General features: G+C 40.3%; 1 protein-coding gene across 20 annotated transcripts in view; it reads right to left on the reverse strand.

The window, feature by feature from the left end:
• The window catches only part of PTPRF (protein tyrosine phosphatase receptor type F), a 478,748-nt gene that overhangs the window by 398,666 nt on the left and 53,348 nt on the right, over positions 1 to 26,734 (reverse strand). For all 20 annotated transcript variants that reach the window (XM_053392724.1, XM_053392743.1, XM_053392742.1 and 17 more), the window contains exon 2: positions 10,670 to 10,756. The gene's annotated coding sequence lies outside the window, so the exon portion shown is untranslated. The remainder of the gene's footprint in view (positions 1 to 10,669; positions 10,757 to 26,734) is intronic.

A 26,734-nucleotide genomic window follows, 5' to 3' on the forward strand; every position in this document is an offset into this window, starting at 1 on the left:
ATTTCAGGGTTTTTTCCCTAAAAGTTTTCATGCTTCTCAACTTTCAAAGCTGAAAATTTGATTTCCCATTTCAAATGCTCATCATACTGTACCCCGGAGCATTTTTAAACAGAGGTTGGCAATGCTAACATCTTTTACCATAAATGGAGCTTAGAGGAAGCAGAGCCTGCAAGAGTGAGTGTGGTAAAGGTAAAAACAAGAGCTCAAAACCTGTGCAAGTCATGAAGTGTTCCAACTAATTGCAAGTTAAAGAATTTTTAAGAGCCTACACACAATTCCTAGCTCTCAACTTTTGCTTTTATCATCTTCATACACTCAGCTCTAATCATCCTTTTCAGTTCTTGTTTGTACCCAAAATAAACTAACAGAGTAGTCAACGTAATGACATCAAATGCAATGCACATTTTTGTGGTCTCCAAAAGACAAACACAAGTGCCATGTATGAAAAGTATAAAGGAACCAGAAGATGGAAAGCGGCAAAACATAAAATATGCATTTACGCATAAATTCTTTACACAGGTGAGATAAGGCCTTTATAGTCAAACTGGGGGTGTTTTAACACATAAATTACTACATTTCACAGAAACTGCAGAAGGTTTTCTATTTCATATCAATCCCTAAAGTATAATCTTTATGAATATAAGCGAAACATGTACCCTCACATCTGTTTTATTTGCTCTAAATTCTATTCTCGGGCACTTTCAAGACAAAAATCAATGCTACAGCTAATATACACTACAGAAAAGCAAATCTTCCTTTCTAACTGGTAACAATAACTTTTATTAACTTTGGAAATAAAATTAATAACGATTCCCAAAATTGATTTTGATAATTCAAATACATACACTAAAACATCATTCCGCTGCTTGAGACTTCAGAGAAGAGTGACTTTGTTGAACGGAAGAGCAACCTCTATAAATTATTAGACCAAAAAGGGAAGATTCATGAATTGTAAAGAGGTAGTTTTTATTTGAGGCATCTACCAATTCAGTGCATCTATTTGCTTCATGGAACACTGGGACATTCCCAGGGAACTTCATTCTAAGTTCATGGTTCCACAATCTGAGGCAGAGTTCACATAAATATAAGCAGATCACATAACATAAATCTCTCATGATTTTTTAGTATGGAGTGCCTTATTACTGTACTATTCATACACATTTTCATAACAGATGTTTACAAAGGGGACCTGGAGAACTAGCTATTAAGCTAAGGCAAGAGCTAATATTTTGGCAAAAATACTTTAATTTCCATTCGACAAACACTTCCAATGAAGTGATATGCAGACTGAAGGGAAAGTAGGCAATTATTTAGAAATCCGTTTTTCCTAGGATTGGCATATTATTGTAAAACAAAACAAAGAATGTGTAAGTGATTTGTCAACATACCCTAATTTCAGCTGGCAGTTGCTCCTGCCCTTGTTTGTAGCTTTACAGAAACTTCTGTGGATTGTCCTGCCCAGAGGGTATAATTCAAAGGGGGGTGGAGTAGAACTGCCTTTGATGTGTCTGGGAGTTAGCCATGGGTCAATAGTGATCCTGGTATGTTATGCTTGTTATACCCTCTGCCTAGAATACTGTCAAAGAATTTACCCAAGAACATATCCCTCTTCAGCCTTTGAGAGGGCACTCTCTTCTTGGGAGGGGAAAAACAAGCAGTCCACAAAGGCTGCAGCAGGGGGAGAGAAGGGAAGCGGGCCATTCTACCAGCTCTGCTGATGGACCAGTCACATTTGCCTTTTCGTCAACAGACACCTAGCTCCAGACATTATATCAGGCTTCAGAAGACAGAAAATGAAAATGAAAGCTCCATTGACTTTACTATTAGACCAACTCCTTTTGGGTTCTTCTCTTTTTCCATCACAGCTCATCAGCCTTCGTACATTTAAGAACTGGTGTCTAGCATTTCTCGTTCTCCCTCCCTGTCCCTTTCTCTTTTGTGTCCTGTCTTTTCACAAATTTTAAGGCAAGAACTAGCTTGAATTTTTTTGTTCGGGAGGCCCTTTCTGACTGAAGAGCAGGCTAAAAATGTGGCAAATAAATTCATTAAATGGACAGAGGGGTGCTGGCAGCTTATAACACCCTGAAGCATTTTGTCAAAAACCTGTATAAAACGGGCTAATACAAACCATGCAGGTATGCAGTTCCATGATACCTAATCAGCAACATTGGCATGAAGTAGTAAGCGTTCTTGTAATATTAACCAACAGTCACAGTGACTGAGGTGGATACACCATAATGATGTCTGGGTGATCACTTGGTGCACATAGTTTGATGAAGTTTGGTGGTCTAGAAGTGAGTATCAACACTGGAACACTGAGGAATGAGAGATGACTACAAAAATACCTCTCTCACACATACACATTCACATGCGGGACCGCTGCTGGCTGGATTCAGTGTCAAGCTGTACTGGCCAAAATTACAAGGAAACGGCTATTTTACGGGGAAGGAGGCATTCACATATTTTGCCAACTTTATTTTCTGAATGATTTGCTGAGGCATTTCACACAAAGACAACTGAGGGGAAAGAAGTCAGCAGTACCAGTGGTGAGGCAGCAACTTCACAGCTGCCCCAACCAGACCCCTCTTTTGCGATAAAATACTATATGGCTTTCCCACTCTGGTCTCTTCAAACTTGGTATCTTTTAAACATTTTAGATTATCTGACCACTGAGGTTCTAACATGTTATTTGTCGGAGTTTACAAGCACAAATGAAATAGCCTTGTCAGTAATGATGTAATAAAGCTGACTGAAGTCTCTGTTGCTCTGCAGTGACGATCCTCTGCAAGGAAAAGCTGAAAGCAGAACATAACATGCCCAGCATAGAAAATTTGCACTACCAACCACCACAAATCTGCCAGTGAAAGAGAACGCCAGGTCACAAAGCAAGCGACCTGAAAACTCAGCATTATGCAAAATCTGAACTACATGTATTCAGAAGGCATCCAAATTATTTGAAGTTTCACACCATAGTGACCTCACTGGGGTAAAATTACCTTCCTTGAATTATGCAAGCAGCTCAGAATATTGCAGTGTATTTTCGATGCTCTATAAAATGAATTAGATGCTTTAATTTAACATATTACACAGGCAAATGTCATAGGTGAAGCAGGCTTGGTTTGGTCAGGGTGAAGGGGGCCAAATGTCAATACCAGTGTGCTGAGCAAACTCTGACTTAAAATATGTGTAGAAAAAACAACCAAAGTAACAAAAACTTAACCTTAGTAGCTTTCCCTGCTGAATGAAGGCAAAGCAGTAGACCTTTATTCAGTAGGACAGTCGAAGCTTCCACAGCAACATGGTGTCAAACCAAACACCAGGCTCATGTTCACTGTCCTACTGAATAAAGGTCTACTGCTTCAGGAGATTTTTACAATACACCCATTAAAAAATGTGTGTCTGACCTACCCTCAGGCTTACACCAAAAGGCTATTTCCAAGAAGGCTATTTCACTATGCAATGCAAAGCTGACCCGCAAAGCAGCATTCTCATCCAATGTGCACAGTTTACAGCTGTTTATGGTAGCAATGCTCTACCCTCTGACAGGTTTATTTGTGTAACTGTTTATGTTTTCATTATGTTCTGTGATCTGCTACGTGGAACTTGTGTTTAAGAGGATCCTACTGTATCTAAGGTGTTTACTAAGATTTCCAACAGCTTAACTACAAAAAAGAAAGAAAGAAATGCTGCCTGAGAAGTGTTATACCTGCAGCTATTATATTTACTCATTCATAGACACCCCAATTGTAATTTATTATGCTATTTACCACATTAAACTGAAAGGGTAGAGAAAAACGGGAATCAATGCTCTTTTATAATTTCTGGCTTAAATATTATTTCTGATTTAAATAAAGTACTCCTGGCTAAATAGGCAGCTTTATAAAATATACCTCTTAGTATTTCTGAGCACTATGTTCATTTATTATCAATGGACTGACTATATTGAAAAATATAAACAGGACTCTGACTTGCAGAGGGGAAGGGTCACAGATCTCTTAGCTCATTAGCAGAGTAAATGCTATGCAAACATAAAGGTCACAATTTCTAAAGGCTCTGTTTCTAGCAACTCCAGTTAAAGGATCTCCAGTAATTGCTATAGGAAGAATCTCATTCCAAGCCCATGAGAGCTGCTGTTAGAAAACTAGATGGGTAAGTGGCCTGACTCAGTAGAACACAGCTTAGGAGGGGCTGGGGGTGGGGGTCAGGGAAGTAATAAGAAGCGGTGTGACTCAGTGGCAGACCACATGCTTTACACAAAAACCTCTGAGGTCCAATTCCTGACATCCCATTCCATGTAGGGCTGGAAAATACTCATCTTTAAATCCTAAACAGCTGCTGCCAGGGAGATGCTGAAGTTGATGGAACAGTGGCCTGAGAGTGGCTTATGTTCCTAAAGGCAAGGGGAAACTGTTTCAGGGAAGGGCTAGAGCTCAGAAGCAAGGCACATGCTTTGGATGTGAAAGGTGCCATGTTCAGCCCTTGGTATCTTCAGGTAAAGCTGGGAAAAAGCCCTGTCTGAAATCTTGGAAAACCACTACCTGTCAGTGTAGCGGATAAGATCTTTTCAGATGTGGGACCAACCTTTAGCTCAACCAAGCATTTGGAGATGCACTTCATAACTTTACGCCTTTTATTTTTATAACGGCTGTGTTACAGTTGTGACCCACCTTACCTTGGTCTGCCACCCAATAATGGGTCCCAACCCTCCAGCAAAGTAGCCAAACACCCCCCATTTGTTTCAGGTGACCATTTTGCTCCCCTGAAAGAGCAGAGTGAGTATCATCAACATTAGGGAACAGATAAAATCAGAGAACTTCTGAATGAGTAAAATATAAGGTGGCTGAGGGTTATCTGTTCGTTCCAACTAGAAAAATTACCTTGCCACTGCTTGAAGTGGCAGCTTAGCTCACCTCAGCAGCTTGCCAGTATTCCCTCTGAAATTTTAGAAAAAGTGCACAATGAGAGCAACGCATTTGTCATAATACATTGTCATTCTTGCTGCGGGGTGGGGGTGGATGGCTGACTCCATTGGCCAAGAGGTGACAATAGAATTTTATAACAGCTTATTCTATATGTTGGCTATGCAACAAAATGATAGTGAACCCAAGAGATTGCAGCGGATAAGCCAAGACCGGCAAGAGTCACAGCTAGACTTGTTAACATTGCTTGCTACAAACAGCAAAAGGCAAAGCAGGGAGCAGATATGATGGAGCAGGGCCTTTTCTGTAGAGAGACCCTGACCATAAATCTAGACTAGCTTCATCTTTGTTTGTTTTTAAGCAGGTCATTAAAATTTTTCATTGTTGTTCCACATAGCTTTTGAATTATTTTAAAGGTAATTCTTCCATTCTGTGTTTTTTTAAAAAATATGGTTTTATTAAATCTGTTATGAAATCGTTTTAAAGTTTCTAAGTTAAGATTTTTATATTTTAAGACACTTAGGGCTTTTTGTCTTGACAGGCAATTGATAAATAAATAAATGGTTTGTGTTGTTCAACAAAGCTTGCTCGTATCTAGTGTGAGATGAAAGACGTAATGAAAATACAGCACTATGGTCTGATTCAAGTACAATCATGCCGTGCTACATCACCTATGTGTTCAATTCATGAGAAATTAGTACTTCAAAAGACACACACTTTTATTCCCAACCACTTCTATGGCACCTAACTCCAATTCCACAATGTAAACATTAAACATTTGAGGAAGATTAAGAGTTAGTCTCTGTTAAGCCCATTCCATGCTGCAACAAAGACGGCATTTTTATCAGTTTTTTTAGCATGCAGAGCACCTGGACTAGGAGACAGACAAGAGATCTGCCTTCGATCTTAGAAGAAATATGCCACAACGTATTTCAACCTGCAACATTCATCTACTGGAATGCCAAACTGTGAGCTGAAATATTTGCCTTTGTAATCTTATTATCTATAGCAAATTCTGTTGTCTGCTTCTAATTTATGAGCAGTGATAGAAAAGGCTAAAATGCAGAAGCAACAAGTTAAATCCAAGGGGTAAAATATCTAAATGAATCATGACTGCAACCAAAAGTCTACAGTCATACCTCGGGCTGCGAACGCTGCAGGTTGCACGTTTTCGCGTTACGGACCACGCCGAACCCGGAAGTACCGGAACGGGTTACGTCCGGGTTTCAGCGCTCGCTCATGTGCAGAAAAACCAAATCACGCTTTGCGAATAAGCGTCAGATCGCGTCACGTGTGTGTGCAGACACGGCACTGCGGGTTATGAACGTGCCTCCCGCATGGATCATGTTCGCAACCCAAGGTATGACTGTACAAGTCATCTTCCAGTTGTTCACAAGCAGTTTACAGTGCAGCCTATGGGTGAGTTCACCAAATTGTCCCTGTATGAAGAACCCTACTACTGAAAACACATTGGGAATTTTATAATTGCATGGGGAAAGTTTTCTACCACCTTTCCCCCTTGATTTCACTATTCAACGCAGAATTCTTGACTTAGAATACATCTATAAATAGTTAAGATTACATACATTTAATATTGCAAACATTTGCAGCAATTTATGGGTTCATCATAGGCATCTGCTTGGCCTCTATAAGAAAAATAATACTGGATTAGATGAGCCTATTGGCCGATCCAGGAGGGCTTTTCTTACATTCCTCTATTATGTCTTTTTGTTTCATCAGTCCAATGTTTCTTGGTGACATAATTATTTATTCCCCCTCAGAATCTGCATTTCCAGATCTTCAGCGCAGTTTTTGACATCTTCGCTTCCAGAACCCTAGAAAAGTACCTACCTATCCACCTCGTGCTCCTACCACAGAACACTACATCACAACATCGTACTCAGTAAAGTGGTTATCCACAATGATCACAAACTCTTTACATCATGTTTTCATGGAACAAGGACTTCCCAAACCTGGGCTGGATTTATTTGTCAAGCATAAAAATTACCAGTGTGTTATCACCTTGAGAATGCTGTTGAAATCAGTAGAAATCGAAACTATAAACGGAAACTATGCCAAAACTTCCTTTGCAAGTCCTCCACAGACATCATTACAAACTCCAAGGTGAGAAGGGATTACAAACTAGAATGAAGCTAGGTAAAGAAATAAAGGGATTTAAATGAATAACTCTCCCTACTAACTTGCAAATTAAAAGCTACCTAAGGAAATAATGCTTAAGAGATAAATTTCCAGGAGTAGCGATGACACAACATAATTCTCACAGATAGCATTAAATCTGTCCAAATGGGTAATAGGAGATTAAAAAAAAAAAAGCAGCACAGACCAGTTCACCTCAGCAGTTCAGGGTAGATACTAGTTTTAAATTGTTATTTAATATGCACATTTAGCAGATTAATAAATAATGCTAATAAGAGACTATTGGGATTTTAATGCTGCTATTTGCTAAATGGTTTGTTTTACTTGATTGTTTTAATTTAACTTTTATTTCTTATCTTTTTCTATTTAAGGATGCTACAAACTATCGTCAGCAACTTAATGAAATAAAACCACATTTCCAATTGGCCCAGCTACAGAATACCAGTCCAAATATGGCATTCCTGGAATATTTTCAAGATATACTTGGAAAGAAACTTCTTACATTTTGCTTAATGAGGTCAATATCCAGCTATAGGAAGATAGCCCTCCAAAGCATTCTCCCTGTATCAGTTTGGAATTATTTCCCTAACATCTCCCTCTTATACTCTGAAGCAGCAGGACAATCATCCATCAGAGACACACAACTCAGCTCACACTGGGCCACTTTGATGTCCATAGTGCATCACTACATCAACAGCATTTTTACTATAATTTTAACTCAATGTTTTCATTTTCTCTGCATGTGCCATAGTATGATCTCTCTTCTCTCCTTGAACAGCCAAAGATTTCCCCAAATGCTGCAATCCCACATTTTTCACTCAAATCTCTGAGTGTCCCATCCATTCTCACCTTTTCCTTCCTTCAGACTCCCTTTGCTATTTCAGCTGCCCACCCCCTCCACCCCAATCTCTCTTTCTTCTAAATGAGCTCAGTAACAGTAGCCCACAAGTCTTTGGTTTTTTCCCCCAGCAATTCGCTAAGTGAGGAAGTCTCAGGTGCAAGCAATCACAGTTTGCAACAGGCTGGGAAAACTGGTACCAACACCACAACATATTTTTAAATCTAGGAAGAGAAGGAGCAGGGCCACCAAGAGGGATGTTCAGGGGCAACTCATGTATTGGGCCCCATGCTAGCAGCAGTCTCAGCCTCTTTGCCTTCACTTTTTTAAAAAAGGTAAGCCAATTGGTCATTTCTAAAGAAAGGTATGAAACAAAATATGGAGACCAGGGTGGATAAAAATCAATGATTTTTTTAAAAAAAATCAGATTTTTTCATTTAAATCAGATTTTTTTAAAATTTAAATTGGATTTTTAAAATAAAATGCTTCTGGATGAAAAATATTTCTAAAAATAGACTTCTATTTAAGTTACATTATAGTCCAAAGGCTATTCATCAGGAAATAAGGATTTGTTTTAAGTTTTTCATGTGCGCTAAAACTCAGTCTAAGTTTTTTTGTTTAAAATGTTTAACCACATCAGTTAACAAACATGGATACATATGCTATAATGTTATTGCTTTGGTTAAATAAATAGTTTAAGTGGTTGTTAGGGAAATTATTATTTTTCTCCTTCCAATAAAGTACAGCAGAAAAGTTGTCCAAATATAAACAGTTAACTTATTAAACCTCACAATAATTTCATAATTATCTGTCTATGTATTTCTAATAGTATAAACAAATCAGCCATTTATTATATAACCATAAAAACTACTCTGAAAAATTATTGTTCCAAAAATGAAGCCTTCCTCGGGTTGTACATATTAAGATTATACCAACAAGAATGAGACTTTCTGTAAAAAAAATAAAAAATGATTTAAAGCAAATCTAACTGACTAGTGATTTAAATCAAGCCTTACTGACTAGTGGTTTAAATCGTGATTTAAATTGTGATTGAAATCAAATTTACCCTGATGGAGACAACTGGTAAGGTTTTGGCACTTGCAGGCAGCACAATTGATAAGGGTGCTTTATCACTGTTGCTAAGCAGAGGAAGGAATGTTGACAACCCCAGCTGGGACTCAGGAGGGGGCCCTTGCAGAGCAGCAGAAAAGGTTGGGGAAGCTGGGTGGAGAAGGATACTGGGACATGTTTATTTAAACATTTTTCTCACATACACATTATTTCATTCACTCCCTAAGGGAGCTGCCTTTATAGAATAAAGCACAGTTGGCTGACTTTGGTATGCTTTACTCAGAGGTAAAATAAATTGGGTTGCCTTTCTACTGAGGAAAAAATGGCAACATGGCAGTCCCCCTGCCCTGATTTTCCATATCCCCCCCCACAAAACCACTACTGGTCTGCTTGTCCTCACTATGCTGTTATTTATTAATAAACACTAACCATAAAACAAAACCATAACATACAAAATGAATCAGCAGATACAACCATAAAAAACTAAACACCTTGTAGCTGCATCAAGTTTAAATTCCTGTAGACTGTACCCTAACACAAGGGTATATTTTTTGTTTATCAAGATTAGCAAAATGTTCTGTGTGTATACATTTTGCTGAGAGTTGTGAAACAGCACACATTTGTTGCTTATTGTTCTAGATTTGTCTTGTGACTTTTCTCCCAGGAATTCAAAGCTGTGTACATTGCGTTCTTCTTCCCACTTTTATCTCCACAACTCTATTTACTGGATGCTTTTACTGGAAATAGGAGGAGCGAATTTCTGACAACACTGCTTTCCTACTGCAGTATCTTGAAGACTTTCTTGGGGTGTTTGGGAAATCCTCTGGAATAGCATGATAGGTGGCGAAAATCTATTCCTTTCCATCCTTAACTGAGAACATCCATTGGCTCTCCACCCCTTTTTTATTCACAGAAGTGACACTTTAGATGCAGAACACTACATTTTATAAGGATCCTCTAAGTCAGCCTTTCTCAACTTTGGCTCCCCAGATGTTGTTAGGCTACCACTCCCATCATTCCTGACCACTGGTCTGCTAGCTAGGAATGACGGGAGTTGTAGTCCTACAATATCCGGGGCCCAAGGTTGAGAAAGACTGCTCTAGATATGCAGAAAAAACTAGTAACAATAAAATGCAAAACATTATTCTCTTGTATTTCTACAATTAAGGTAGAGATGCATTCTACCTAAGGCGGCCGGGGACTGATCTTGATATAAGTAAATGTTAAATGCAATTATTGGGGGAGTCCATTATTGTTAGTACTAAAAATACTAATTTAATTAATGGCATTGACTTCAAAATGTTACATTGGACAATCTACATACTTCAATTGTGAATGTTGGTTTGTTTAAACTTGACAGAAGCGGACAAGATCAACTCTATCTCCTCGGAACATTTTACAAATGTTCAATAGGATACGAATTATATTACAAACAAAATGCAAGAACAATCCTTCCCTTCCAAATCCATTTTTACACATTCACAATTTGCCAGATAATTTTTTCATCAACTGCAACTTTTTTTTGCTTGCTCTTTTTTCAAAATGCCTCATTTGAAAGGTTGCACAAACCCTTTATTTGCCATTTTTGAAAAGTCAACTGAAATGATAGATTTGCAATTAACAAAAAAAAAATATGCAGTTGTACCCGCTCTGTATACACAATATGATGCACACTTATACCCACCTGACTGCAGCAAACCTCCTCACAGCTCCTTTGCAAGCTGAAGTTGTAGGTCCTTTTCACACTGATCAGACCCATTCAGGTGGTACCCTACAGAACACAAAAATGGATAATCATAATCTCAGTAAACACTGAAAAGCTTCCCTAAAATAACAATATATGCTTTCAAGTCCACAGGATGATACTAAGAATGTCTGCTTCAGTCCCCTATGCATAACTGGTGCATGTCTGCCAAACAAACTGTAATAAGAGTGTTCTTTATGGCTAAAAGATGCCACATTCTTTCTCAGATGCCTCCAAAATGCTAGGATTATAGGTGGGGAGAGAATTAGAGAAGCACAACTTGGAAACTAGCCTAACTAATTTGTGCCAACAGGGCTCATTTGAGCAAACACTACTGGAATTGAAAGCAGCTTCGGGGCAATGATTTCTTTTTCCTGGAGTCCATGGGTTTGCCTAGGACACAGAATGATGACTTAAGTGCTACAATAGATACAATCTCAAACTTCCCAAACCTGAAAGACCTGCAGTTCTGTTTTATTATTTATTCATACATATATCCATTTCTCCCTCTCAATGGCAGTGCAGGGCAGGTAACAATATGGCGCAACAATAAGAAACAACAACATTAACAAAATAGCAGTGTCAGCAAGGAGCTTGATTACATTCCTTGGTAACAAAAAGGTCTTCACCTTGTGCAAAAATGAGGACAATGTGGAGGAAACCTGCTGCCCATCAGAAGATTTGAACTACAATTCAAATCAGCAGCAGCCAACACAATAGTAGTCCAAAACATCTGGAGGGCACGAGGTTCACAGAATCATAGATTTGGAAGGTACCCCAAAGTTGGCAAAAACTGTTTTATTATAAATTATGGTTCAGTGTGAAGAAGTGATGTGCTGGTACACACTGCTCAGAAGTTCCTGAACCACTTCTCCCCCTTGCTACTGCCACACCACAAAGGGAACAAACCAGAGGCTGGCTTCATGTTATGTGCAAACCAGGGCTCATTATTTGTTTCCCTCAAACAAACTAAGAGAGGTAGGAGCAACTCAGGACTTTTCTGGCAATGTGTACCAGCATGTTGCTCCTTCACAATAAAGTAAAATATAGTTCAATGTTGCACGGAAATCAATATATTGTACCTCACAGGTAATGCAACCTTGTCTTCTACCTATATTCAAAATAGACAGGATTTGCAGAACAGTAACACACCCATTTTTAATGGGACGCGGGTGGCGCTGTGGGTAAAACCTCAGCGCCTAGGACTTGCCGATCGCATCGTCGGCGGTTCGAATCCCCGCGGCGGGGTGAGCTCCCATCGTTCGGTCCCAGCTCCTGCCCACCTAGCAGTTCGAAAGCACCCCTAAGTGCAAGTAGATAAATAGGTACCGCTTTATAGCGGGAAGGTAAACGGTGTTTCCGTGTGCTGCGCTGGTGCTGGCTCGCCAGAGCAGCTTTGTCACGCTGGCCACGTGACCCGGAAGTGTCTCCGGACGGCGCTGGCCCTCAGCCTCTTAAGTGAGATGGGCGCACAACCCTAGAGTCGGACACGACTGGCCCGTACGGGCAGGGGTACCTTTAACACACCCATTTAATTTATTACACAGATTTAATCAGGAATACGATGGTGCGTACTAACGTCTCAGTCCTGAAAACACAACCTCAAAACCAAGTATTTCCTGACATTATCCATTTGTTCAATTTACAGCCCCAAATCATAGAAAGCTTTCCTGCTAAGCCTTTGCATGGTTTAAACCGTACCTTCACGAGTGGCACATTAATTCTTTCAAGGTCAATTATTACCTGGATTTGTGACCCTGAATCTGTAACAACAGGAGCTCAGATCAAACTCTCAATTTCTTACATTTATTGTCAATGGGGAAAATCAGACTCAAAATTAACATCAAGACTTCCTAGCAGCATTTTCAGTAGCTTTTGTTCTCATTCATTTCTGCTAGATATACTGCAAGTCCAAAGGTCTTGTATTTTCAGGGGCCCCACTAATTAAAGCACAAACATTTGATGGCATGAAGGTAAAAGTTAAGAAAGGTCAACATTTCTTTCCTTCTGCAACAGGATGGTAGCTGCAGCCTCCCACTAAAATCTGGGAATGATCATGCACTTTTAACTGACATTTGAGAATCACCTGGTGGCTAATGGTAAAATGCTACTTTATGAGCTGAAGACAATGTTATCTATTGGAGGGCAATGTTTCCCTTAGGCAGAAACACTGACATGCCAAGGCATTCTTTAAGCCTCTCCAGGTTTCCCAAAACAAGAACATTCCGAAAGCTGTTAAAATGCACAGAAGCCAATTTTTACAAACAATAATCATACAAAAGTCAAATTAAGCAGAAATTCAGGACACGATTGTAAAGCATGAGAAGTGTTCCTCACCTTCTCAACTCAGTGGGTGATCTCATTTACTGAGAAAGATTCCAACATTTGATAGTTTAAAAGCAAGAATAAGCAAAAGCACTTGTAAAATTCCTACACCTTTGTTTCCTCACAAAGAAATGGGAATGTCAGTCTAGGCAGCATAACATTTAGTCTGGCATACAGACTTTAAAATAATTTTATTAAGATCTGGGGCGGGTGGGGAAGATATATTTTGAATTTTTGTATTTTTTTTTTAAAAAGGAGCATGTACGCATCTCAAGCAACAGATTTGTATTGTATAAGCATCCTGAATGTCTACAGAGAACCCAAAATATTAAATATACCCTTTACTAACGAACCTATAATTTTATCTAAGTAGTGCAAATTTCAACATCAGTTTAACAGAACATTATTTAGCATAATCTACCTGTTAAACTCAAATAAAAAGAAGAGGAAAGGCTTACTATTCAACTCAGTAGGCCCATACTGATTGGTTCTGTTTTGCCTATTATGCCCAACAAAAATGAACAGATCAAATAATATGCATGGAGTCATATCCCTGAAGACTTAGATTAGCACTTGGTCATAAACTAGGAAAGGGCATCTTTTAATAAACAGCAAAATAAATAAATAAATAAATAAATAAATAAATAATAGTGCTGACCATAGGAAATGGAGCAGAATGGTGTTTCAAAGAACTTGAGGTTTCAGTTACAAGAGCTGGAAAATGCAGTTTTTATATACAATAATTCAGATTTCAAAAGGTCAGAATATTTTGTATGATATTCCATTCAAACTTTTTGATCTATAGTTTCAGGCCAAAGAAGTTTCAGATTTCCAGTAAATATTACCAGCATAAGCCTTTACCCACAGATCCCGCTATCCGAAAATTCACTTATCCGCACGTAAACAATTATCTCCAAACCCCCTATATACTCTGCAGATTGACCTATCTGAAAATCCAACTTCCTTACTTCCTTGTTTGTTTGTGCTTTGCTGGTCAACAGCAGCCATTTTCAGGCAGAAATCAAGGAGGGGGATGTGGGAGCAAGATCTGATGAATCAGGGTGCAGGAGAGATTGAACAAATCAGGTTTTTTTCATGCATCTTGTAATGGTTTTAGGGGTTGCTCGTGCGTAAGTTACCGCCACTCTAGGCTAGGTTGCCTGGTTAAACCTTTTCTGTCTGGACAGCCATTCACTTCGTGGCTGTTCAGTCGCTAGCAGAATCCATCAGTGGGCGTTTCTTGAACTTCTTCCAGCAAAGAAGTTCTTTGACGCCAAGTCTACGCCTACTTTCCCTGCGCGGAAGTCTTCTGCGCAGGGTGGGTGTGGGTAGCAGAGGACCCGTGCTCTCCCCGCTGGTCTCCGGCGAGGAGTCCTGGAGCCCCCTCGCCGATTCCCCCATCTGCCCCCCTTTATCCCTGGTGTTACGCTGATTTCCTTCCCCAGCGGATGAGCTGCCTCTCTCCCTGCTGGGCCCTTCTCCAGCATCACTTGGGAGCCTTGCCTCCGCCTCTAGCTCCGATGTCAGTTCCCTGACACATCTCTCTTTTGCTGAATAAACCATTGAAAAAAAAACAGTGAAAGCAGTATGACAAATCCCACATTAGAAATATTTCCATAGGAAATAATGGAAATTGTGGACTTGTTATGCTTGCCTAACAAACAGTTTCCACAGAACATATTGTGTTTGGTAAGCAGGACCTGTTTGAACTGTGGAAATTCGCACCTGAGATGGTCAGAAGATGCAGAGGATCCTGTGGTCTATTCCCAATTCCTTAAGCCTGGGTGAGGGATCAGACATGTGAAGTCCACATCAGCTATAAGCTGCATCTTAGGCAAAGGTAAAGGGACCCCTGACCATTAGGTCCAGTCGTGGCTGACTCTGGGGTTGCGGCGCTCATCTCGCTTTATTGGCCGAGGGAGCCAGCTTACAGCTTCCGGGTCATGTGACCAGCATGACTAAGCCGCTTCTGGCAAACCAGAACAGCGCACGAAAATGCCATTTACCTTCCCGCCGGAGTGGTACCTATCTATCTACTTGCAGCTTGACGTGCTTTCGAACTGCTAGGTTGGCAGAAGCAGGGACCAAGCAATGGGAGCTCACTCCGTCTCGGGGATTCAAACCGCCGACCTTATGAGGCCATAATTAATAATCTAATTATTTCTTTCTTTGTCAAATTATACATTGTAGATTTGATAAAAATTATCAAACACATGCATGCATGCAATTAAAATAAAGTATTATACTGCCCTAAACCAGAGGTTTTCAACCTTTTTGAGTCCACGGCTCCCTTGACCAACTACATTCTTTCTGCGGCACCCCTGTGGGGTTCAAGAGCCTAGTTATGTCACCCCTTGCCAGCGGTGCTGGCAGCCTCTCACTCTTTTTTGAACATCCTCCCTTGTGGAGTGTTCCCTCAGTCTCCTCTCTCTCCTCTCCTTGGGAGTCCTCCGGGCAGCCGCTGCTGCTGCCCCTAGTTTCTGAACCGCCCCCCTGCCTCCTCACGCTCCTCCCAGGGAACTGGGACTTGTCTGTCTATTCCCAACAGTAAGGGCTAGTGGACTGACTGGCTGGGATCCCTTGCCTGCCTGCTTGCTTACTCCTTGCCCCCTGACCAGCCCAAGAGGCGCCATTTGCCTGTGAAGCTTGTAGCCAGGGCTGGTGCTACCAACAGCCACATAAGCCTTTGGGAGGTAGAGATGCAAGAGGGCATAAGAGAAGGGAGGGTAGGAAAGAGGGACAGAGGCCACTGTTGCCTGCAGCACCCCTGAACATCAGTCAGGACACCCCAGGGTGCCATGACACACTGGTTGAAAACCACTGTCCTAAACCTAAAAGGCAAAATTGCAAGGCAACAGAGATGCTGTCCTTGAAATAAGCCATTTTCTCCACACTAGCCGTTTTAGCCAAAGGTATGAACAACTTGAGGGAGGTGATGTGGTCTAAACCACTGAGCCTATGACTTGCCGATCAGAAGGTCGGCGGTTCAAATCCCCACAATGGGGTGAGCTCCTGTTGCTCGGTCCCAGCTCCTGCCAACCTAGCAGTTCGAAAGCACGTCAAAGTGCAAATAGATAAATAGGTACCACTCCGGAGGGAAGGTAAACGGTGTTTCAGTGTGCTGCTCTGCTTTTGCCAGAAGCGGCTTAGTCATGCTGGCCACATGACCCACAAAAAACTGTCTGTGGACAAACGCCAGCTCCCTCGGCCAGTAAAGCAACATGAGCGCCGAAACCCCAGAGTCGTTCGCAACTGGACTTAACTGTCAGGGGTCCTTTACCTTTTTATGAACAACTTGAGATAATTCTGCATGTTTTACTTTACTAAGTAGTTCTGGTTATAACCACTATTTAATTACACCCTAGGTTAAGACAACTTTCTGTTTGAAAAACAGTGCAGATTGTGAGCTCTAAAGGGAATGTATTTGTTCCCTACTGTTCAAGACATCTATTCCTAATTGACAGCTCCAGCAAAAAGTAACATAGCATGAAAATCCCTAGGAAAAACAATAAGATGCAAAGAACTTTGTGAAGCTAACCAGCAGCTTGAAATCAATAACAACTTCATAATTTGACAAAGGAGATTAAATGATGCTGTGCAAATTACTATCAGCATTCCTCTAGCAAATTCAATGAGGTGATAAAGGCAGGATATTATGCTGACAGATGCCAAATGCTTTACATTAAAATACTGGCACACGGAATGTGGTCTTCAATTCTTGTTATAATAAGCATATTCTACTAGAAGACTAAAAATTTGGCCCTCAAGTGCTTTTTTACTTTAAAAAGAGGAGACAAGAAAAGATAAACTAGTAGTAGTAGCAAAGGAAACCTAAGATCATACATTAAGTAGCAAACAAAACATTAAACATGTGTCAGCTTTGTCCCTTTAATTTTATCCTTTTTGGATTGTTTTTTAGAACCAACACACTTCTCTTTAACTTATTTTATTCAAACCTCTAAGAACTACAAACAGGAAACTTGTGAAGATTAATTAATGAGGCAAGTTGAATTGGAAAAGGGACATGAAACAAGTTGCTGATGCAAACCTAACTGGATAACAGAAATCCAGAGGAATAAAAAAGCAAACAGAACCCAATAAAAATAGCAATCACTAAAAATATATATGTATAATGAATAATCAATAAAAATGAAAGTATTTTCAAGGTTTCTATTTAGAATTTTCAAAGCGCAACACAGATTATTTATCTATTACCTGATCAATAACCATACATTCTAAATATGGGTAAGTGTTCAGAATTAAAGGATTTTTAAATACAGGTGTTTTTACTTTTTCTTGCAGGGTTTCATTGATGGAAAAATGAGTTTCTTTCATTTATTGTGAATGGATTATTTCAGTAAGAGTAGAAAAGTTTTCTGTCACCAGTGGAACTTCAGAGATTGGCGTGGGCATCTCATGGGCAAGGTATTTTTAATTATTAGCAAATGTGTCATAAATTTTAAATTACTAACAAATTTGTCATTAATTTTTGTAAACTGTTTTCTTATAGCCATTTTCAGTTACAATGAGTGGTGTGACAGCTCCAATGACAGAGTAAGAACAGCAAAGAATAACTAAAAAGAAACTCAGTCCATTTTGCCATTAATTTTAAAGTGTATACACTGAGTACATTGCCCATATTTACTTACTGATAATAGATCATATGGAGTTTTACTCCCCTATTGATGGGTCTCCCATGAGTACAGACCAACAGATTATCTGTCATCAAAATCTGTAAGAACTGTTGACAAAAATCATATTTGATGTAAAGACCTCAGACTTTTCTTTTACATTTGCTACATTACAGATGAGCTGAGAGTTAAGAAGGGCATGTATAAGAAATGGAAGAAAGGGGAAATCACAAAGGAGGAGTATACACAAGTAGCCAACAGTTGCAAGGGGGAAGTCAGGCTGGCTAAAGGTCAGAATAAGCTCAGGCTCGCAAGACAGCTTATAAATAATAAAAAAGGGTTTCTTCGGCTATGTCTGCAGTAAGAGGAAGAACAAGCACGTGTTGGGTTTTCTGCGTGAATGAGACAGGGAAATGCTAATGCGTGACAGAGAGAAGGCAGAACTACTCAGCACCTACTTTGCCTCTGTCTTCACCAAAAGGAAAACAATGCCCAACCTGGTGATAACCGAATAAATGATGCAAGGAGGGAGCTGCAGCCCAAGATAGGAAAAGAGGTAGTAAGCAAACATTTTGCTGCTTTAAATGAATTCAAATCTCCAGGGCCTGATGAGCTGTATCCAAGGGTACTAAAGGAGCTTGTGGATGTAATTTCAAAGATTTTGTCTATTATCTTTGAGAAACTCTGGAGAACAGGTGAGCTCCCTACAGACTGGAGGTGGGCAAATGTTGTCCCTATCTTCAAAAAGTGGAAAAGGGAAGACCCAAGTAACTACCAACTGGTGAGGTTGACATCAATAACAGGGAAGGTCCTAGAACAGATAATTCAGCAGTCGGTCTGTGAGCATTTAGAAAAGGAAGTTGTGATTACTAAGCCCAGCATGGGTTTCTCAAAAATAAGTCATGCCAGACCAATCTGATTTTTTTGATGGAATTACAAACTTGGTGGATCAGGGAAATGCTGTGGAGATACTGTATCTTGATTTCAGTAAGGCTTTTGACAAAGTCCCCCACAATATTCCCACGAGAAAAGCTGGTAAAATGTGGGTTGAATGAGGTAACTGTTAGGTAGATTTGTACCTGATTGACTGACCGAACCCAAAGAGTACTCATTAATGGTTCCTCACTAAAAGGGTAGTTGTTAAATTTGCAAGCCAATGCTTTGAATTTGATTTTTCTACAGAGATCTACAAATTTTTGCTGCATCTTTTTGAGGTTGTTGATGATCCCATGCCCCACCACGTAGCTCCAAGCCCGTGTGAAAAGCAGGGGTTGTTAGCAGAATTGTGTGCTGCTATTTGTACTAGAAGTCGGTGAGGAAAAAGCTGAACTCATTTTGTGTCTCTTTACCTCAATAAGAAAGGCCTGTCTAGTCCAGGATACTGTTCCCACAGTAGACAACCAGGTGCCTCTGTAAGCCTGAAAGCAGGACCTAGTGCAACAGCACTCTCTCCATTTGAGAATCTTTTACTGCCTACAACAATAGAGGTAAAACATAGCCATATCCTCCATGAATTTTCCTGACCTCATTTTAAAGCCACCCACATTGGTAGCCACCACTACATCCCATGGGAGTGAATGCCATAGTTTTAACTATGAATTTTTCTTTTCTATTAGGTGAATGTGTCACTAAAAACCAAAATAATAAAAACTGAAAATCATAAGTATCTCCAGATTTGCTCTCTTGTATGCAAACAAACAGCAACACTGCTGGGAAAGAAATCTTAAGAATTAGGCCACAGTAATGCCAAGAGGGCATTTTCTGATGCATGCTACCAAACTGTGCCATGTAAAGCTTCAGAGAGGCACTATACAAAAACTATGTAATAGTCTTTGTGATGCCAATACTATTTGCTATATTACATGCTGTAATGTCTGTCTATGAAGTTGTAAGTAAAGATTTATTGAGCTGATTCCATATTGGGTATGTATTAGTCAAGATTAAATATTCCAGGTCTGTTATAGCAAAAACAGCAATGAGTCTTTTGGCATCTCAAAGGCAACAAGAATAATTTTTGCATATGCTTTCATCCTGAACTATAATTTGTTGTTGTTGTTGTTGTTGTTGTTTAGTCGTTTAGTCGTGTCCGACTCTCCGTGACCCCATGGACCAGAGCACGCCAGGCACCTCTGTCCTCCACTACCTCCCGCAGTTTGGTCAAACTCATGCTGGTAACCTCGAAAACTATTTATTTGATTAGTAAACTTGATTCTATTCAGTTAGGACTTAAGACCAAAGTTCTGACTATAGCTGGGAAATAAACTTAGCATACCTTTTTATATTTTAGCTTAAAATGTCACAGTGAGTCTAACATATTCCATAGCCTTACAATTTCTTATCCGTATCACGTGTGGCTTATATGTGTATGCATAACTCAAATCCAAATGGGCTCTAATCCATTAAAGCCAATGCCACCATAAATCTGTTCATCTGTACCAACAAAAGATTCTGTTTTGCTTTTTCTGAATGCTACTGTCTTATTGAATGGCAAGGATAAGGAAATTGTTTTTAAAATGGAATGCTATGCAAAGCACAAATTTTGTTTGTTTGTTTGTTTGTTTGTTTGATGGGAAACAACTCTGAATGGATGCTGAATAATGACTGGGAGAGTTCTGTCCTAAAATGTGTAATGTTGTATTTGGTTTTGAGTTGCTCTATTGGTTCATAATCTAAAGTACAACTGATAATAGACCAAGGTTTGATCAATAATCATCTGTCCATCACCTTTCTTGTTCAAACAGAAATGCAAGATTACAGATGCTCAGTAAAATTTACTTCTATTAAACTGCTTGTTTTACTTCCATCCTTTGTTTTCTCTCCCTGCATTTATTCTTGCATTGAAAACATGTTTGGTGTTTGTTTTAAAATTCAACAGTCATGTCCTTTAAGATGTCTGACTTGAGCACAGTGACATATGTCTTGGTAAGGTAAGGTAAAGAAAAGGTAAAGGACCCCTATGGGTAAAGATGACTATGGGTGTGGCACTAAACTCACTTTTCAGGCCAAGGGAACCAGTGTTTGTCCACAGACAGCTTTCCAGGTCATGTGGCCAGCATGACTAAACCACTACTGGTGCATGGAGGACCATGACGGAAGTCAGAGCACATGAAAACCTTCCTGCTGCAGTGATACCTGTTTAACTACTTGCATTGGTATGCTTTTGAACTGCTAGGTTGGCAGAAGGTGGGACAGAGCAATGAGAGCTTACCCCGTCATGCAGATTTGAACTGACGACCTTCTGATCGGCAAGCTCATGAGGATTGGTGGTTTAGATCACAGTGCAACCCACATCCCTCTACATCAGGCTTCCTCAACCCTCAGCCCTCCGGATGTTTTTGGCCTACAACTCCCATGATCCCTAGCTAGCAGGACCAGTGGTCAGGGATGATGGGAATTGTAGTCTCAAAATATCTGGAGGGCTGAGTTTGAGGAAGCCTGCTCTACGTGCCTGTGTGCAAACTAGACCGTTGTGGGGAAATTTTTGAGTTTTCTAAAAGTTGACATTTTGCTTTCAAAACTATATACTTGACTGACCTCTTACCCAAAAAGTTCATTTCACATATTTAGAAAATATTAAGTAGGTAATAATGCTATCGTGTTTTACTAAAATGCCACTGAAGTCTTCTTAATACTACTGATCCGGCAGCAGTTAAGGAACTCTGCAATATCTGGACTACTCCTAGTCCCTAGGATTTCTCCAAAGCCTGTTAGATTCTTCCCATTAAATTTCCTCCACCACTTGCCTTTTACAGAAATGAGCTCATTTATTTTTATTTTTTACTACTGTACTGACCCACCCAGAAGCAAGGGCAGAATAGCAATCCAAACATCTGTTCATACAGGATGCTGCATAAACAGCAGCAATACTGTTTATAAATAGCATAATCTCTATTTTTTAAAGTTTCATTTCAAGTCACCTTATCTCTAAAAAGAGAGAGCAGAAATAGAAAGGGTCCAGAGACAGGTGACAAAAGCGATTAGAAGCCTGGAGAGGCTTACACATGGGAAAGATTTAAAAGATTAGAGCTCTTCATCTTATGGAAGGAGGTGAAAGGGAGGAGGCTTACCAGAGATATCAAAGCAATGAAGGACAGGGGGATGATTACACAGGGCAGGCACTTTCCCTTCTCACACATAAACACACAGCCCTGAGAAAGAAACAAAGCAATCTTTGCTCTCTTTTGTCACTCTGAAAATAATAATATATGGTATGGAGAATAGTAGAGAATAGTACCCTCAGCCTTGGCTGCTAAAGCCTAATCACTAACAGAAGCTTGAGTTTGATACTATGGGCTTTCTGAATGCCCTGCGAGAACCTGGAAGCCAGAATTCACTGGTTGAACCCAGTTGGTCAATTCAGTTTCATCAACAGAAAAAGGAACCAACACTCAAATGACTTATTGGTCTGGTTCACACTAACTACTAAGCCAAACTATGGCTTAGCATGAAAAAGCAAGCATGGTGGTGCACATTTAAAAACTCACAGCCACCTTACTCCTCTCCCCTGGTCCTGCTGAGATGCTACTGGGAGCTAAGCCAGTACTAAGTGTGAACCCTAAGCTGTGGTTTGTTTGTCTTGCTGCATTCCCTGTTGGCCATCCCTCCAAGGGGTCACGTGTGGGTCATGTCCAAAGCTAAATTGGGTTGTGGGTATGGTCACCTCACAGTCACTCTCTTACATACATTCAAACCACAAAAACATACATGAGTATCCCACATATGAGTGCACGTGGACATGCACAAGGTTCCTTAATTTCTCTAAATTATATAGCCAGTAATATAAGATTTTGCTGCATAAACGAGCCACTTAAGAAGCCTAAGGATCTGGGTGACCAGGGTTCAAATCCCCAGTCAGCCATGAAGCTCCCTGGATGATCTTGGGCCTGTCACTGTCTCTCAACCTAACCAACGGAGTGAGGGGAGCAATGTACGCCACCTTTAGCTCCTTGGAGGAAAGTTGGGATATATATCTAATAAATAAATAATCAGCTATCTTGAGAGAAGTAGGGGGTGATGAGAGAGTTGGTAACTTTTTAAAAAAGGGAGCGGGCTGGATTTATTGTTGCACATTTTTTAATGATGAGGCCGCTCCAGCATTGCTCCTCTAACTTCCCTCCTCTCACACAATGGAACTGTGACTGAAGTGAAAATTTCAAGCACTGCCAGTCACCAAACACAGCACAAGGGAAGAGCAGCTGGCAGGAGTGCCTTCAAAAGAAGCCAGCATGGGCTGCAAGGGGAGCAGGGCACCACCGTGGCTGTCCCCAGACCACTTACCCTGCCAACCCTTATTTGAAATTCTTAACACTGCTTACATGTGCTTTGGGCTTCTTAATCAATTTTGCTGCTGCTGCTGCAACACAGGCAAAATGACAGGATGTTCAGGGAAGTGGGCAGGGGGAAGAGAAGCTGAAGTACATAAAAGCCTTCTGGCTCAAACCAAAGGCCCATCCAGTCCAGAAACCAACTAGATGCCCAGTCCTCTTCAAACATTATTTAAGGTCTAACCTAGCAATGACTAGGTGACTATCTCTCAGCCTAACCTATATCACAGGTAGTTGTGAGGATAAGATTGGGGGTGGGTTAAAGAACCAGGTGCTGTACACTGCCTTGAGCTCATTCATCTGCCTTGAGATGAAAGGCAGGATATGAAATGTGATTAAATAGTCCCAAGCTATTTGCAAACAATGGGACAGTGCAACTATCTCATAGTTTCTTAATAGTATTATGGCAAGTTGATTCTGCATCATCTCAGCCACGTAGTCCTTAGTCTCCTGTTTGAAAAGAACTAGCACTGACCATCTGGGATTGTTGAGAAAACTGAAGAGAAACATTATTAAAACAGCATCCTGATATACTAAGCAGTACATTTATGGTACCTTGCACATTCCACTTTACATCCAACAGATCACTTTTAATGCCATAAGTCTGCCAATTTTCAGAATTGGCTTATAAATCGCCCACTCTTCCTGTATAAACAGCTGCTAAGTTTTTATTGCCAGCTTCACTGGAAATTATAAGAATTCCTTGCTAAGAAGATTGAAGGCCACTGATAATTGTCTCTTGATCCCAAGAACAACCTTATAAACAAGTAGATTAAATTTGACTTCTGTTAGTCACATTTATTTTCACACTTTTGTAGTAAACTTAAAGGATATAGCAATCTTAACAACCAGTTGAAAAAACAAAAAGCAGAATGAATCATTTGGACTATTTAAAGAGAGCTTTTAGTATTTTGCTGTCATGTCCAAGGTAGATCTATTTTTGATGTAAGGGGATCAGTTTTAGCAGGAGTATGCATGCATTCAGTGAAAAAAAGTGCTTTGAGGGTTATCATCTGGAAGCACTTGCAGCACGTTCGTTACATTCCCCACTCCTTAGTATCATTTTGCCTTCTTGTAGAAGACAGACCTTCACAATTGAACTGAAGAGCTAACATTTTTGTAAACATGCAACATGAAAATAAAGCTGGACAGATGGACAGCACACACCCTGAAGCCTACACTACCCTTGTTTTCCTCATCATTGAATAGGCAACACATGTTCAACACAGCACTTCAGCAGCCACTACTGTTCTCGGGGATAAACAGGGGGCATACTGTTAGGCACAAGATGCTCTGGGCAAGAAGCTAATCCAAACTTCCATATCCTCTTCATGAGAGTTATCAACTAGGCTGAACACTAACCTAACCTAACCTAACCTAACCTAACCTAACCTAACCTAACTGGCTTTAACCTCAACTTTATGTTTTAAAATTATACTTCCACAAAAAACTCATTTGCTGTAGACTGGTAACAAGCTATATAAACCAAGGTGGGATTTCTTGAGCAGCAGTGGTCAGATTTCAAGATTTCTACTAGAACCCCAAAATCCACAAACCAAGGCCATATGCAGAATAGTGGCTCAGATGGACATAGACCGCAAATTAAGGAACGGGTGCCTCTGAGCCCACAATTAGTCCAGGAATTTGTGATCAGTATCAGAACCAAGCTCACAAGCTTATTCTGACTAATACAATAATTCTTTTTTATCAATATAATTTGGGATGGAGGAAGATCAGCTTTTTAGTTGTTGGTTATTAGAGAACTTAAGAGTCAGAAAAACTTGCCGATCTACTGCAAATCTCCCAGAGATCTATCAAAATGGAAACACTGAGATAGCTGTTAGTCTTCTGTAGCATGACAAGAAATAAAGACTGCTGTTTGCTTTCTCCCCACCCCTTACCTTCACAAAAAAAGAGAACTGTAAATCTATAGACACTACAACTCCCATCAGCCCCAACAAGCTGCTGCAGTCCCAAAACATATGGAGAGCTCTGAGTTGGACTCAATAGTCCCTATATTTTGTCACTTGCAGCCCTAGTCTCAACATCTGTAATTCAATGCAGATGGTTAATGGATCTGAAATTTACCATGCTACCAACAGAAGGCAACCAATCAATAAGTTGTTCTTCCACTTTATTGTGAAACACAATAGTCATCACCAGCACTGAGAAGTCACCACAAAGGAGAATTTCAGTTATGCCAATAATGCTGCCTTCTACAGCCATATATCAAGGGTTTTAACACACGTATTCCACAGCTGAAACAAATGAAGTGCTATTTTTATGCCCCTTCTGTGTCACAAGAGAAACCCTTGTACTAATACAAGTGATGTTAAGAAAAACACCAGCTCACAGCTTTTAAACTAAAAGCCACCCCAAAAATGTATTATTAATCCCTGTGTTCATATTGCAATTCATTTTATCCCTGAGGATTCCAAACTGCTTTACACAAATGTTACAATCATGCCTTTGGGATTCCCTGTTACTCCTCCCTGAGAGAACAGCAAGAAAGCATCGGCTTTCTTTTCTTTTTCACTGCCAGAGCAGAGGAGCTGGTGATAATCCCCTCCGAATGCAGTATTTAACACCTATCAGGTAGGTGACAAGTGCTGCAGTGTAAGGAGGATTAGCACAGTGCAGCCCTTTACAGTGGAGTGAAATTCTCTGTAAGCAGCAGAGTGAAGTTGCTATGGTCTGACCAGCACTAATCAATACTCCCCCCCCCCATCTTTCTCATACACACACACACCAATATGTATTGTCTTGAAAAATCTGTGCATCACACAAAGAAAATGGAAGGTTAAGGTGATAAAAGCTAGTTAGCACACGCTCTCTCTCTCTCTCTCTCTCTCTCTCACACACACACACACACACACACAGATAAATTGATGGATAGAGACAGGTATCAAGTGGAAGAAGCGTTGCATAATAATGATTAACAATCATTTTAATCAGAGGTATTCTTCAACGTTCACTCACATTTGTTAACAGTGACTGAAGCCCATTTAACACCAGAAATTCCTGGTCCCGCAGCAAGCGCAGCCCAGTCCCAATTCAGCAGCAGGGAACTTGAAATGCTATGCTATGTGATGGCTGCTGGGCTTTCACATTATCCTGAAGGCAAGATAATAAGAAGTATTGGCAATCCCTATGGCCACAGAGGACTGATCCTTTTGAAGAAAGACAATCAGCATAAAGATGGTGTTACCATGTTGTTGTTGTTTAGTCGTTTAGTCGTGTCCGACTCTTCGTGACCCCATGGACCAGAGCACGCCAGGCACCTCTGTCCTCCACTACCTCCCGCAGTTTGGTCAGACTCATGTTTGTGGCTTCGAGAACACTATCCAACCATGGTGTTACCATACCAAGGAACAATGTAGAACCAATTAGCCCAAAGAAACCTGGGCAGAGATTAAGCATCACTAGGAAGCCACTGACTATATTATAATGCCCTAATTCAACCCCCTTGGAAGTGTTTGGCTCCTTAAGTGATCTGAGCTATCTGGGACACCCAAACTAATCCAGTAATTCAGATGTATTAAAGGTTGCATCCCAAAAGGCAAAAGTTATGGGTAGGAAATATTGACTTGCTGTTTACACCTCAGGCAGCCCCAGGTCCTCTCTCAAGCTCTCACCATTCCATCCTTTAAACATCTGATATCAACAGATAGGACCTCCCTGCACCAGCAGGCATGAAAAGTCAGAGAAGAATGGGATGCCAATGG

Source organism: Podarcis raffonei, chromosome 6 (genome assembly GCF_027172205.1).
Source record: "Podarcis raffonei isolate rPodRaf1 chromosome 6, rPodRaf1.pri, whole genome shotgun sequence".
Classification (NCBI taxonomy): Eukaryota; Metazoa; Chordata; class Lepidosauria; order Squamata; family Lacertidae; genus Podarcis; species Podarcis raffonei.